The sequence below is a fragment of the Heterodontus francisci genome, chromosome 28, assembly GCF_036365525.1.
Source record: "Heterodontus francisci isolate sHetFra1 chromosome 28, sHetFra1.hap1, whole genome shotgun sequence".
NCBI classification, from domain to species: Eukaryota; Metazoa; Chordata; class Chondrichthyes; order Heterodontiformes; family Heterodontidae; genus Heterodontus; species Heterodontus francisci.
In genome coordinates this window covers 7033704-7047453 of record NC_090398.1, presented here as the reverse complement: position 1 = coordinate 7047453, position 13750 = coordinate 7033704, and the positions used below count along the sequence as shown (strand labels likewise).

Here is a 13750-nt window from a genome sequence, read left to right as displayed (position 1 = left end):
CTCCTGAATCACCGGTTAACGGGGCCCCTCCTGAATCACTGGTTAACGGGGCCCCTCCTTAATCACCGGTTAACGGAGCCCCTCCTGAATCACCGGTTAACGGGGCCCCTCCTGAAAAACCGGTTAACGGGGCCCCTCCTGAATCACCGGTTAACGGAGCCCCTCCTGAATCACCAGTTAACGGAGCCCCTCCTGAATCACTGGTTAACGGAGCCCCTCCTGAATCACCGTTTAACGGAGCCCCTCCTGAATCACCGGTTAACGGACCCTCTCCTGAATCACCGGTTAACGGAGCCACTCCTTAATCACCGGTTAACGGAGCCCCTCCTGAAAAACCGGTTAACGGGGCCCCTCCTGAATCACCAGTTAACGGAGCCCCTCCTGAATCACCAGTTAACGGAGCCCCTCCTGAATCACTGTTTAACAGGGCCCCTCCTGAATCACCGGTTAACGGAGCCCCTCCTGAATCACTGGTTAACGGAGCCTCTCCTGAATCACCGGTTAACGGAGCCCCTCCTGAATCACTGGTCAACGGAGCCCCTCCTGAATCACCGGTTAACGGAGCCTCTCCTGAATCACCGGTTAACGGAGCCCCTCCTGAATCACCGGTTAACGGAGCCCCTCCTGAATCACCGTTTAACGGAGCCCCTCCTGAATCACTGGTTAACGGAGCCCCTCCTGAATCACCGTTTAACGGAGCCCCTCCTGAATCACCGGTTAACGGAGTCCCTCCTGAATCACCGGTTAACGGAGACCCTCCTGAATCACCGGTTAACGGGGCCCCTCCTGAATCACCGGTTAATGGAGCCTCTCCTGAATCACTGGTTAACGGACCCTCTCCTGAATCACTGGTTAACGGAGCCCCTCCTGAGTCACCGGTTAACGGAGCCCCTCCTGAATCACCGGTTAACGCAGCATCTCCTGAATCACCGGTTAACGGGGCCCCTCCTGAAAAACCGGTTAACGGAGCCCCTCCTGAATCACCGGATAACGGGGCCCCTCCCGAAAAACCGGTTAACGGAGCCCCTCCTGAATCACCGGTTAACGGAGCCCCTCCTGAATCACCGGTTAACGGGGCCCCTCCTGAATCACCGGTTAACGGGGCCCCTCCTGAAAAACCGGTTAACGGAGCCCCTCCTGAATCACCGGTTAACGGAGCCCCTCCTGAATCACCGGTTAACGGAGCCCCTCCTGAATCACTGGTTAACGGAGCCCCTCCTGAATCACCGGTTAACGGAGTCCCTCCTGAATCACCGGTTAACGGGGCCCCTCCTGAATCACCGGTTAACGGAGCCCCTCCTGAATCACTGGTTAACGGAGCCCCTCCTGAATCACCGGTTAACGGAGTCCCTCCTGAATCACCGGTTAACGGAGACCCTCCTGAATCACCGGTTAACGGGGCCCCTCCTGAATCACCGGTTAATGGAGCCTCTCCTGAATCACTGGTTAACGGACCCTCTCGTGAATCACTGGTTAACGGAGCCCCTCCTGAGTCACCGGTTAACGGAGCCCCTCCTGAATCACCGGTTAACGCAGCATCTCCTGAATCACCGGTTAACGGGGCCCCTCCTGAAAAACCGGTTAACGGAGCCCCTCCTGAATCACCGGATAACGGGGCCCCTCCCGAAAAACTGGTTAACGGAGCCCCTCCTGAATCACCGGTTAACGGAGCCCCTCCTGAATCACCGGTTAACGGGGCCCCTCCTGAATCACCGGTTAACGGAGCCCCTCCTGAATCACCGGTTAACGGAGCCCCTCCTGAATCACCGTTTAACGAAGCCCCTCCTGAATCACCGGTTAACGGAGCCCCTCCTGAATCACCGGTTAACGGGGCCCCTCCTGAATCACCGGTTAACGGAGCCCCTCCTGAATCACCGTTTAACGGGGCCCCTCCTGAATCACTGGTTAACGGAGCTTCTCCTGAATCACTGGTTAACGGAGCCCCTCCTGAATCACCGGTTAACGGAGCCCCTCCTGAATCACCGGTTAACGGGGCCCCTCCTGAATCACCGGTTAACGGAGCCCCTCCTGAATCACCGGTTAACGGGGCCCCTCCTGAATCACTGGTTAACGGAGCCCCTCCTGAATCACTTGTTAACGGAGCCCCTCCTGAATCACCCTTTAACGGAGTCCCTCCTGAATCACCGGTTAACGGAGCCCCTCCTGAATCACCGGTTAACGGAGTCCCTCCTGAATCACTGGTTAACGGAGCCCCTCCTGAATCACCCTTTAACGGAGTCCCTCCTGAATCACCGGTTAACGGAGCCCCTCCTGAATCACTGGTTAACGGAGCCCCTCCTGAATCACCGGTTAACGGAGTCCCTCCTGAATCACCGGTTAACGGAGCCCCTCCTGAATCACTGGTTAACGGAGCCCCTCCTGAATCACTGGTTAACGGAGCCCCTCCTGAATCACTGGTTAACGGAGTCCCTCCTGAATCACCGGTTAACGGAGCCCCTCCTGAATCACTGGTTAACGGAGCCCCTCCTGAATCACCGGTTAACGGAGTCCCTCCTGAATCACCGGTTAACGGAGCCCCTCCTGAATCACCGGTTAACGGAGCCCCTCCTGAATCACCGGTTAACGCTTCCCCTTTCCAAGGCAGTGAAGTGTGAGCTGTTTTTGCTTAGGGACCTGAGTCACCTTTGGGCCCAGCCCGGGTCAGGAGGGCTGTTTTCTTTCCCTGTAGGGAGCTATCTGAAAGCGGGCAGGTTTTTTTTGCAGTTTTAGTGTCAGTGTGACTGAAATTCAGTTTTTATTTTGATGGATTGATTTGAAGCCAGATTCTCTGAGTTATTGCTGTGGTAACAGATACACAGCGAGGAGAGGAAGGAGAGAACACTTTCGAAGACATTGCAGGAAGATTAAGGACAGCTGAAAGAGAATATCAGGGTGATCAGTTCGAAATAGGAACCCGAGATGCCAGGAACTAGAAGCAGCTTTAAGATACCGATCACATGATTCAGTCTGGAGGGCAATGTTAAAACTGCTGGAGTGTGTAAGCTTATCGGATCAGCAGAGAGTCTGTGTGTGAGACTCCGACAGCAAGCAGGGATGGCGTGAAGACAGCGAATAGATCATCCAGAGAAAGCTGGGGGCAACAGTCCAGGCACAAGGTACACTGATTCTCCAGGAGTGTCTGGGAGTTGCTGTGTGTGAGTGTGTGTTTGTGAGTGAGTGAGTCTGTGTGTGTCAGTGAGTGAGTCTGTGTGTGTGAGTGAGTGAGTCTGTGTGTGAGTCTGTGTGTGAGTTAGTGAGTCTGTGTGTGTCAGTGAGTGAGTCTGTGTGTGTGAGTGAGTGAGTCTGTGTGTGAGTCTGTGTGTGAGTTAGTGAGTCTGTGTGTGAGTGAGTGAGTCTGTATGTGAGTCTGTGTGTGAGTGAGTGAGTCTGTGTGTGAGTGAGTGAGTGAGTCTGTGTGTGAGTGAGTGAGTGAGTCTGTGTGTGAGTGAGTGAGTGAGTGAGTCTGTGTGTGAGTCTGCGTGTGAGTGAGCGAGTCTGTGTGTGAGAGTGTGAGTGTGTGAGTCTGTGTGTGTGTGAGTGAGTGAGTCTGTGTGTGAGTGAGTGAGTCTGTGTGTGAGAGTGTGAGTGTGTGAGTCTGTGTGTGTGTGAGTGAGTGAGTCTGTGTGTGAGTGAGTGAGTCTGTGTGTGAGTGAGTGAGTGAGTCTGTGTGTGAGTGAGTGAGTCTGTATGTGAGTCTGTGTGTGAGTGAGTGAGTCTGTGTGTGAGTGAGTGAGTGAGAGAGTCTGTGTGTGAGTGAGTGAGTCTGTGTGTGAGTGAGTGAGTCTGTGTGTGTGTGAGTGAGTGAGTCTGTGTGTGAGTGAGTGAGTCTGTGTGTGAGTGAGCAAGTCTGAGTGCGAGTGAGCGAGTCTGTGTGTGAGAGAGTGAGTGAGTGAGTCTGTGTGTGAGTGAGTGAGTCTGTGTGTGAGTGAGCAAGTCTGAGTGCGAGTGAGCGAGTCTGTGTGTGAGAGAGTGAGTGAGTGAGTCTGTGTGTGAGTGAGTGAGTCTGTGTGTGAGTCTGCGTGAGTGAATGATTGAGTCTGTGTGTGAGTCTGTGTGTGAGTGAGCGAGTCTGTGTGTGAGTGTGAGTGAGTGATTGAGTCTGTGTGTGAGTCTGTGTGTGAGTGATTGAGTCTGTGTGTGAGTCTGTGTGTATGAGTCAGTGTGACTGTGTGTGAGAGAGTGAGTGAGTGAGTCTGTGTGTGAGTGAGTGAGTCTGTGTGTGAGTGAGTGAGTCAGTGTGTCAGTGAGTGAGTCAGTGTGTGTGTGAGTGAGTCTGTGTGTGAGAGAGTGTGTGTGGGAGTGAGTGAGTGAGTCTGTGTGTGTGTGAGCGAGTCTGTGTGTGTGTCTGTGTGTGTGAATGAGTCAGTCTGTGTGCATGAGTTTGTGTGTGTGTGAGTCTGTGTGTGAGTCTGTGCGAGTGAGTGAGTCTGTGTGTGAGAGTGTGAGTGAGTGAGTCTGTGTGTGAGTGAGCGAGTCTGTGTGTGAGAGAGTGAGTGAGGGAGTCTGTGTGTGAGGGAGCGAGTCTGAGTGTGAGAGAGTGAGTGAGTCTGTGTGTGAGTCTGCGTGAGTGAATGAATCTGTGTGTGAGAGTGTGAGTGAGTGAGTCTGTGTGTGAGTGAGCGAGTCTGTGTGTGAGAGAGTGAGTGAGTGAGTCTGTGTGTGAGTGAGCGAGTCTGAGTGTGAGTCTGTGTGTGAGTCTGTGTGTGAGTGAGTGAGTCTGTGTGTCAGTCTGTGTGTGAGTGAGTCTGTGTGTGAGTGAGCGAGTCTGTGTGTGAGTGAGTGAGCCTGTGTGTGAGTGAGCGAGTCTGTGTGTGAGAGTGTGAGTGTGTGAGTGAGTCTGTGTGTGAGTCTGTGCGAGTGAGTGAGTCTGTGTGTGAGAGTGTGAGTGAGTGAGTCTGTGTGTGAGTGAGCGAGTCTGTGTGTGAGAGAGTGAGTGAGTGAGTCTGTGTGTGAGTGAGCGAGTCTGAGTGTGAGTGAGCGAGTCTGTGTGTGAGAGAGTGAGTGAGTGAGTCTGTGTGTGAGTGAGCGAGTCTGTGTGTGAGAGAGTGAGTGAGTGAGTCTGTGTGTGAGTGAGCGAGTCTGTGTGTGAGAGAGTGAGTGAGTCTGTGTGTGAGAGAGTGAGTGAGTCTGTGTGTGAGTGAGTGAGTCAGTGTGTGAGTGAGCGAGTCTGTGTATGAGAGAGTGTGTGTGGGAGTGAGTGAGTGAGTCTGTGTGTGTGTGTGAGTGAATCTGTGTGTGTGTCTGTGTGTGTGAATGAGTCAGTCTGTGTGCGTGAGTTTGTGTGTGTGAGTGAGTCTGTGTGTGAGTGAGTCTGTGTGTGAGTCTGTGTGTGAGAGAGTGAGTGAGTCTGTGTGTGAGTCTGTGTGTGAGTCTGTGTGTGAGTGAGTGAGTCTGTGTGTCAGTCTGTGTGTGAGTGAGTCTGTGTGTGAGTGAGCAAGTCTGTGTGTGAGTGAGTGAGTCTGTGTGTGAGTGAGCGAGTCTGTGTGTGAGAGTGTGAGTGTGTGAGTGAGTCTGTGTGTGAGTCTGTGCGAGTGAGTGAGTCTGTGTGTGAGTGTGAGTGAGTGAGTCTGTGTGTGAGTGAGCGAGTCTGTGTGTGAGAGAGTGAGTGAGGGAGTCTGTGTGTGAGGGAGCGAGTCTGAGTGTGAGAGAGTGAGTGACTCTGTGTGTGAGAGAGTGAGTGAGTGAGTCTGTGTGTGAGTCTGCGTGAGTGAATGAATCTGTGTGTGAGAGTGTGAGTGAGTGAGTCTGTGTGTGAGTGAGCGAGTCTGTGTGTGAGAGAGTGAGTGAGTGAGTCTGTGTGTGAGTGAGCGAGTCTGAGTGTGAGTGAGCGAGTCTGTGTGTGAGAGAGTGAGTGAGTGAGTCTGTGTGTGAGTGAGCGAGTCTGTGTGTGAGAGAGTGAGTGAGTGAGTCTGTGTGTGAGTGAGCGAGTCTGTGTGTGAGAGAGTGAGTGAGTCTGTGTGTGAGTGAGTGAGTCAGTGTGTGAGTGAGCGAGTCTGTGTGTGAGTGAGTGAGTCTGTGTGTGAGAGTGTGAGTGTGTGAGTGAGTCTGTGTGTGAGTCTGTGTGTGAGAGTGTGAGTGTGTGAGTGAGTCTGTGTGTGAGTCTGCGTGTGTGAGTGAGTGAGTGACTCTGTGTGTGAGAGAGTGAGTGAGTGAGTCTGTGTGTGAGTCTGCGTGTGTGAGTGAGTCTGTGTGTGAGTGAGTAAGTCTGTGTGTGTGGGAGTGAATGAGTGAGTCTGTGAGTGAGTGAGTCTGTGTGTGAGTGAGCGAGTTTGAGTGTGAGTGAGCGAGTCTGTGTGTGAGAGAGTGAGTGAGTGAGTCTGTGTGTGAGTGAGCGAGTCTGAGTGTGAGTGAGCGAGTCTGTGTGTGAGAGTGTGAGTGAGTGAGTCTGTGTGTGAGTGAGTGAGTGAGTGAGTGAGTCTGTGTGTGAGTGAGTGAGTCTGTGTGTGAGTGAGCGAGTCTGAGTGTGAGTGAGCGAGTCTGTGTGTGAGAGAGTGAGTGAGTGTGTGTGAGTGAGCGAGTCTATGTGTGAGAGAGTGAAAGTCTGTGTGTGAGTGAGCGAGTCTGTGTGTGAGAGAGTGAGTGAGTCTGTGTGTGAGTGAGTGAGTCAGTGTGTGAGTGAGCGAGTCTGTGTGTGTGTGAGCCAGTCTGTGTGTGAGTGAGTGAGTCTGTGTGTGTGAGTGAGTGAATCTGTGTGTGTGAGTCTGTGTGTGTGAGTTTGTGTGTGTGTGCGTTTGTGTGTGTGTGTATGAGTAAGTGAGTCTGTGTGTGTGGGAGTGAGTGAGTGAGTCTGTGTGTGGGAGTGAGTGAGTGAGTCTGTGTGTGTGAGTGAGTGAGTCTGTGTGTTTGGGAGTGAGTTGTGTGTGAGCGAGCGAGTCTATGTGTGTGGGAGTGAGTGAGTGAGTCTGTGTGTGTGAGTGAGTGAGTCTGTGTGTGTGGGAGTGAGTGAGTGAGTCTGTGTGTTTGGGAGTGAGTCTGTGTGTGAGCGAGCGAGTCTATGTGTGTGGGAGTGAGCGAGTGAATCTGTGTGTGAGTGAGTGAGTCTGTGTGGGTGGGAGTGAGTGAGTGAGTCTGTGTGTGTGGGAGTGAGTGAGTGAGTCTGTGTGTGTGAGTGAGTGAGTCTGTGTGTGTGGGAGTGAGTGAGTGAGTCTGTGTGTTTGGGAGTGAGTCTGTGTGTGAGCGAGCGAGTCTATGTGTGTGGGAGTGAGTGAGTGAGTCTGTGTGTGTGAGTGAGTGAGTCTGTGTGTGTGGGAGTGAGTGAGTGAGTCTGTGTGTGTGGGAGTGAGTGAGTGAGTCTGTGTGTGTGAGTGAGTGAGTCTGTGTGTGTGAGTTTGTGTGTGTGAGTGAGTCTGTGTGTGCGAGTGAGTCTGTGTGTGAGTCTGTGTGTGTGAGTGAGTGAGTCTGTTTATGAGTCTACGTGTATGTGGGAGTGAGTCTGCGTGTGTGGGAGTGAGTGAGTCTGTGAGTGTGTGTGAGTGTGTGTGTGTGAGTGTGTGTGTGTGAGTATGTGTGAGTGAACGAGTGAGTGTGTGTGAGTGAGTGTGTGTGCGTGAGTGTGTGTGTGTGTGAGTGTGTGTGAGTGAGTCTGTGTGAGTGAGTGTGTGTGAGTCTGTGTGAGTGAGTGAGTGTGAGTCTGTGTGAGTGAGTCTCTGTGAGTGAGTGTGAGTTTGTGAGTGAGTGAGTGTGTGAGTGAGTGTGAGTGAGTGTGAGTGAGTGTGAGTCTGTGAGTGTGTGAGTGTGTGTGAGTGAGTGTGTGTGTGTGAGTGAGTGAGTGTGAGTCTGTGTGAGTGAGTCTGTGTGAGTCCGTAAGTGTAAGTGAGTGAGTGTGTGAGTGAGTGTGAGTGAGTGAGTGTGAGTGAGTGTGTGAGTGAGTGTCGAGTGAGTGAATGAGAGTGAGTGAGTGAGTGTGAGTGAGTGTGAGTGAGTGTGTGAGAGAGTGAGAGTGAGTGTGAGAGTGAGTGAGTGAGTGTGAGTGAGTGTGAGTGAGTATGAGTGTGAGTGAGTGAGTGAGTGTGAGTGAGTGAGAGTGAGTGTGTGTGGGTGAGTGAGTGAGTGTGTGAGTGAGTGTGAGTGAGTGTGAGTGAGTGAGAGTGAGTGTGTGTGAGTGTGTGTGTGTGAGTATGTGTGAGTGACCGAGTGAGTGTGTGTGAGTGAGTGTGTGTGCGTGAGTGTGTGTGTGTGAGTGTGTGTGAGTGAGTCTGTGTGAGTGAGTGTGTGTGAGTCTGTGTGAGTGAGTGAGTGTGAGTCTGTGTGAGTGAGTCTCTGTGAGTGAGTGTGAGTTTGTGAGTGAGTGAGTGTGTGAGTGAGTGTGAGTGAGTGTGAGCCTGTGAGTGTGTGAGTGTGTGTGAGTGAGTGTGTGTGTGTGAGTGAGTGAGTGTGAGTCTGTGTGAGTGAGTCTGTGTGAGTCCGTAAGTGTGAGTGAGTGAGTGTGTGAGTGAGTGTGAGTGAGTGAGTGTGAGTGAGTGTGTGAGTGAGTGTGAGTGAGTGAATGAGAGTGAGTGAGTGAGTGTGAGTGAGTGATTGTGAGTGAGTGAGTGTGTGAGAGAGCGAGAGTGAGTGTGAGAGTGAGTGAGTGAGTGTGAGTGAGTGTGAGTGAGTATGAGTGTGAGTGAGTGAGTGAGTGAGTGTGAGTGAGTGAGTGAGAGTGAGTGTGTGTGGGTGAGTGAGTGAGTGTGTGAGTGAGTGTGAGTGAGTGAGAGTGAGTGTGTGTGGGTGAGTGAGTGAGTGTGTGAGTGAGTGTGTGAGTGAGCGTGTGAGTGAGTCTGTGAGTGAGTGTGAGTGAGTGAGTGGGTGTGAGTGAGTGAGTGAGCGTGTGAGTGAGTGTGCGAGTGAGTGTGTGAGTGTGAGTGAGTGTGAGTGAGTGAGTGAGTGAGTGTGTGAGTGAGTGTGAGTGAGTGTGTGAGTGAGTGTGAGTGAGTGTGAGTGAGTGAGTAAGTGTGAGTGAGTGAGTGATTGATTGAGTGTGAGTGAGTGTGAGTGTGAGTGAGTGTGTGAGTGTGTGTGAGTGAGTGAGCGTATGTGAGTGAGTGTGTGAGTGAGTGTGAGTGTGTGAGTGTGTGAGTGAGTGAGTGAGTGTGCGAGTGAGTGTGAGTGAGTGTGAGTGAGTGTGAGTGAGTGTGAGTGAGTGAGTGTGTGAGTGAGTGTGAGTGAGTGTGAGTGAGTGAGTGTGTGTGAGTGAGTGTGTGTCAGTGAGTGAGTGAGTGAGTGTGTGAGTGAGTGTGAGTGAATGAGTGAGTGTGTGAGTGAGTGTAAGTGAGTGTGAGTGAGTGAGTGTGTGAGTGTGAGTGAGTGTGTGAGTGAGCGTGTGAGTTAGTGTGTGAGTGAGTGTGTGTGAGTGAGTGTGAGTGAGTGTGAGTGAGTGAGTGTGTGAGTGAGTGCGAGTGAGTGTGAGTGAGTGTGAGTCTCTGTGCATGTGGTAAAGCCTGGCTGCCGACTATCTGTGTCAGGTTCAGGTTGGGTGGGGTCTATATTCCGAGTGTAGCATTCGGGCTCGGGTCGGGTCGGTCTGGACACTGCTGCTTACAGGAAGTCACAGGATCCGGCTTACCCAGGATAATCCACATCCCCAGCCGGAGGAATAGCCTGCTTCCTGAACGGATGAAGGGGATTTGTGTCGGGTTGGTTCAGGTTGGTTCGAAAAAAAATGAAAAGGCTCAGGCTCGGGCTGTGGTCGTGTTGGGGTCGGTCGGCTGTGGTCGGGTCATACCCGGGATGGGTTTTAATTTTATACCCAAGCCAGGTTTTAGTATGTGGGTCTATGTGTGTTGTTACGAAAGTGCCTCTTTGTTTTGTCAGATGTATTTTTTTGAGGATTCATTTTTGAAAGTTTGAAGAAATGTTAAACTTTGGGGTTTTCAAAGGGGGTCACGTAAAGGTCACTTGACTTTGAGAAACAGTCCCTGAAAATATTTTTTAAAAGGGGCACTGAGTGGTCTTGTGGAGAAAACAAGACTTTCCGGGAAACCACCTGACTTCCAGCAACAACAACAAGCCTACCTGGAAACCACCTGACTTCCAGCAACAACAACAAGCCTACCTAGGAAACCACCTGACTTCCAGCAACAACAATAAGACTTTCCGGGAAACCACCTGACTTCCAGCAACAACAACAAACCTATCCGGGAAACCACCTGACTTCCAGCAACAACAATAAGCCTTTCTGGGAAACCACCTGAATTCCAGCTCAATAAACAACAGAGAACTTTGGACACCTGGAGAAGTTGTTTACAAAGAAGTGTCAGGTCAAGGTTGATGGAGGTCAAAAGGTTGACCTCCTGTTGTCGGTTTTGCTTTTGAATTGTTTTGAGTGGGAGTTGAACTGTATAAAAAGGGAGAGAACGTCCAAGGAGAGAAGAGAAAATCCAAGGAGGGAGAGAAGAGAATTCCCAAGGAGAGAAGTACGGAGAAAAGACCACAACACAGCTCAGCTACCCAGCACCTCTCTATCAGATCCTGAGAAGTCCACTGTGTCAACTCATCTCGTCTCCTGTCTTTGAAGAAAAGCCTGCTAAATTAATTCTCAATGCTGTTCTAAAAGACTCATCTACGTGTACTCAGAGACCAGACTGGATGCCAGTTTTGAACACAACGTATTTCGTCTGCTTCAAGAATCAGCAAATATTCAGACCAATGTTTTTGTCTGTAATAGAGCTCTAAAAACAAAAATCCCTTTATTTTTCCAGTTAACCAATGTATGTGAGGGTGAGGGGCTAAGGTAAAAAGGGAACTGCAATATTTCAATCAGTGTGTTTATGCTTTGCTTCATTACTGGTTAAGACTTGTTTTATAATAAACTAATAATTTGGTTGTTCATTAAAGAAACCTGATTGGTGTGTTTTATTTGGGGAAAAATAAAGAACGTAACTGACCGTATCGGTAAGTGGGGAAATTTAAATATATGTTGTGACCCATGGAAAAGTGGAACTAGAATAAACAGTGCACTCCACCTACCTCGGTCATAACAATGTGTGTATGAGTTTGTGTGTGAGTCTGTGTGTGTGAGTCTGTGTGTGAGTCTGTCTGTCTGTGTGAGAATGTGTGTGTGTGAGTTCGTTTGTCTGTATGAGAATCTGTGTGTGTGTGAATCTGTGTGTGTGTCTGTGTGTGTGTGAGTCTGTCTGTCTGTGTGAGAATCTGTGTGTGTGTGTGTCTGTGTGTGTGTGAGTCTGTCTGTCTGTGTGAGAATCTGTGTGTGTGTGAATCTGTGTGTGTGTCTGTGTGTGTGTGAGTCTGTCTGTCTGTGTGAGAATCTGTGTGTGTGTGAATCTGTGTGTGTGAGTCTGTGTGTGTGTGAGTCTGTCTGTCTGTGTGAGAATCTGTGTGTGTGTGCGTGTGTCTGTGTGTGTGAGTCTGTATGTGAGTCTGTCTGTGTGAGAATCTGTGTGTGTGTGAGTCTGTGTGTGTGTGAGTCTGTCTGTCAGTATGAAAATCTGTGTGTGTGTGAGTCTGTGTGTGTGTGAGTCTGTCTGTCAGTATGAGAATCTGTGTGTGTGTGTGTGAGTCTGTGTGCGAGTTTGTGTGTGTGAGAGTCTGTGTGTGTGAGAGTCTATGTGTGTCTGTCTGCCTCTGTGTGTGTGTGCGAGGGTCTGTATGTGTGGGTCTGCCTGTGTGTGGGTCTGTGTATGAGGGTGTGTGTGTCTGCCTGTGTATGTGTGTGGGTCTGCCTGTGTGTGGGACTGTGTGTGAGGGTTTGTGTGTGTGTGTGTTTGTCTGTGTGTGTGGGTCTGCCTGTGTGTGGGTCTGTGTGTGTGTGTGTGCGTGCGTCTGCCTGTGTGTGGGTCTGTGTGTGTTTGTCTGTGCGTGTGGGTCTGTGTGTTTGTGTGTTTGTCTGTGTGTGAGGGTCTGTGTGTGTGTGTGTCTGACTGTGTGTGGGTCTGTGTGTGTTTGTGTATGAGGGGCTGTGTGTGTGTGTGTGTGTGTGGGTCTGTGTGTGTGTTTGTCTGTGTGTGAGGTTCTGTGCATGTTTGTGTTTGTCTCTTTGTGTGTGTGGCTTGTCTGTGTGTGTGTGGGGGGGGTCTGTATGTGTTTGTCTGTGTGTGTGTGGGTTTGTGCCTGTGTGTGCGTGTGTGGGTCTGTGTGTGTGTGTGTTTGTCTGTGTCTGTGTGTGTGTGTGTGTGTGTGTGTGTGTATTTGTCTTTGTCTGTGTGTGTGTGTCTGTGTGTGTGTGTGTGTCTGTGTGTCTGTGTGTCAGTGTTTGTATGTTTGTCTCTGTGTGTGTTTGTGTTTGTGCGCTTGCCTGTGTGTATGTGTGTTTGTGCATTTGTCTGTGTGTGTGGGTCAGTGTGTGTGTGTGTCAGTGTGTGTGTGTCTGTGTGTGTGTGTGTCAGTGTTTGTATGTTTGTCTGTGTGTGTGTGTGCTTGTGTTTGTGTGTTTGCCTGTGTGTCTGTCTCAGTGTGTGTGTGTTTGTGTGTTTGTCTGCATGTGTTTGTCTGTGTGTGTGTGTGTCTGTGTGTGTGTGTCTATGTGTGTGTGTTTGTGTGTTTTTCTGCATGTGTGTGTCTGTGTGTGTGTCTGTGTCAATGTGTATGTGTTTGTGTGTTTGTCTGTGTGTGTGTGTCTATGTGTGTCTGTGTTTGTCTGTGTGTGAGGTTCTGTGTGTGTTTGTGTTTTTCTCTTTGTGTATGTGTTTGTCTATGTGTATGTGTGTGTGTGGATCTGTGTCTGTGGGTCTGTGTGTGTTTGTCTGTGAGTGTCTGTGTGTTTGTCTCTGTGTGTGTCTGTGTGTGTGTGTCTGTGTTGTTTGTCTGTGTGTGCGTCAGTGTTTGTGTATTTGTCTGTGTGTGTGTGTCTGTGTTTGTGTTTGTGTGTTTGCCTGTGTGTGTGTGTCAGTGTGTGTGTGTTTGTGTGTTTGTCTGTATGTGTGGGTCAGTGTGTGTCTGTGTCAGTGTGTGTGTGTCTGTGTGTGTGTGTGTGTCAGTGTTTGTATGTTTGTCTGTGTGTGTGTGTGTTTGTGTTTGTGTGTTTGCCTGCATGTGTTTGTCTGTTTGTGTGGGTCTGTGTCTGTGTGTCTGTGTGTGTTTGTCTGTATGTGTGAGTGTCTGTGTGTTTGTCTGTGTGTGTGTTTGTGTTTGTCTGTGTGTGTGTGTGTCTGTGTGAGTGTGTGTGTTTGTCTGTGTGCGTGTCAGTGTTTGTGTATTTGTCTGTGTGTGTGTGTGTATTTGTCTATGTGTGAGTGTGTCTGTGTGTGTGTGTGTCTGTGTGTGTGTTTGTGTGTGTCAGTGTTTGTGTGTTTGTCTGTGTTTGTGTGTGTTTCTGTGTTTGTCTGTGTGTGTGTGTCAGTGTGTGTGTGTGTGTTTGTCTGTGTGTGTGTCAGTGTTTGTGTATTTGTCTGTGTGTGTGTGTCAGTGTGTGTATTTGTCTGTGTGTGCGTGTGTCTGTGTGTTTGTCTGTGTGTGTGTTTGTGTTTGTCTGTGTGTGTGTGTGTCTGTGTGAATGTGTGTGCTTGTCTGTGTGTGTGTCAGTGTTTGTGTATTTGTCTGTGTGTGTGCTGTCAGTGTGTGTATTTGTCTGTGTGTGTGTGTGTGTGTGTGTGTTTGTGTATTTGTCTGTGTGTGTGTGTGTGTGTCAGTGAGTGTGTTTGTCTGTGTGTGTGTCTGTGTGAGTGTGTGTGTTTGTCTGTGTGTGTGTCAGTGTTTGGGTATTTGTCTGTGTGTGTGTGTGTGTCATTGTGTGTATTTGTCTGTGTGTGTGTGTGTCTGTGTGAGTGTGGGTGTTTGTGTGTGTGTCAGTGTTTTTGTATTTGTCTGTGTGTGT

The 13750-nt window shown here is 50.2% G+C and overlaps 1 protein-coding gene across 3 annotated transcripts in view; it reads left to right on the top strand.

Annotated features, from left to right (window-relative positions):
• The first annotated feature begins 2680 nt into the window (after nt 1–2680).
• LOC137385087 (reticulon-4 receptor-like 2) overlaps nt 2681–13750 on the top strand; it is a 26893-nt gene continuing 15823 nt past the window's right edge. Inside the window, exons 1-2 of one of the 3 annotated variants that reach the window (XM_068059839.1) lie at nt 3124–6815; nt 6855–9624. The gene's annotated coding sequence lies outside the window, so the exon portion shown is untranslated. The other 2 variants (XM_068059838.1, XM_068059837.1) reach the window with 2 other exon arrangements.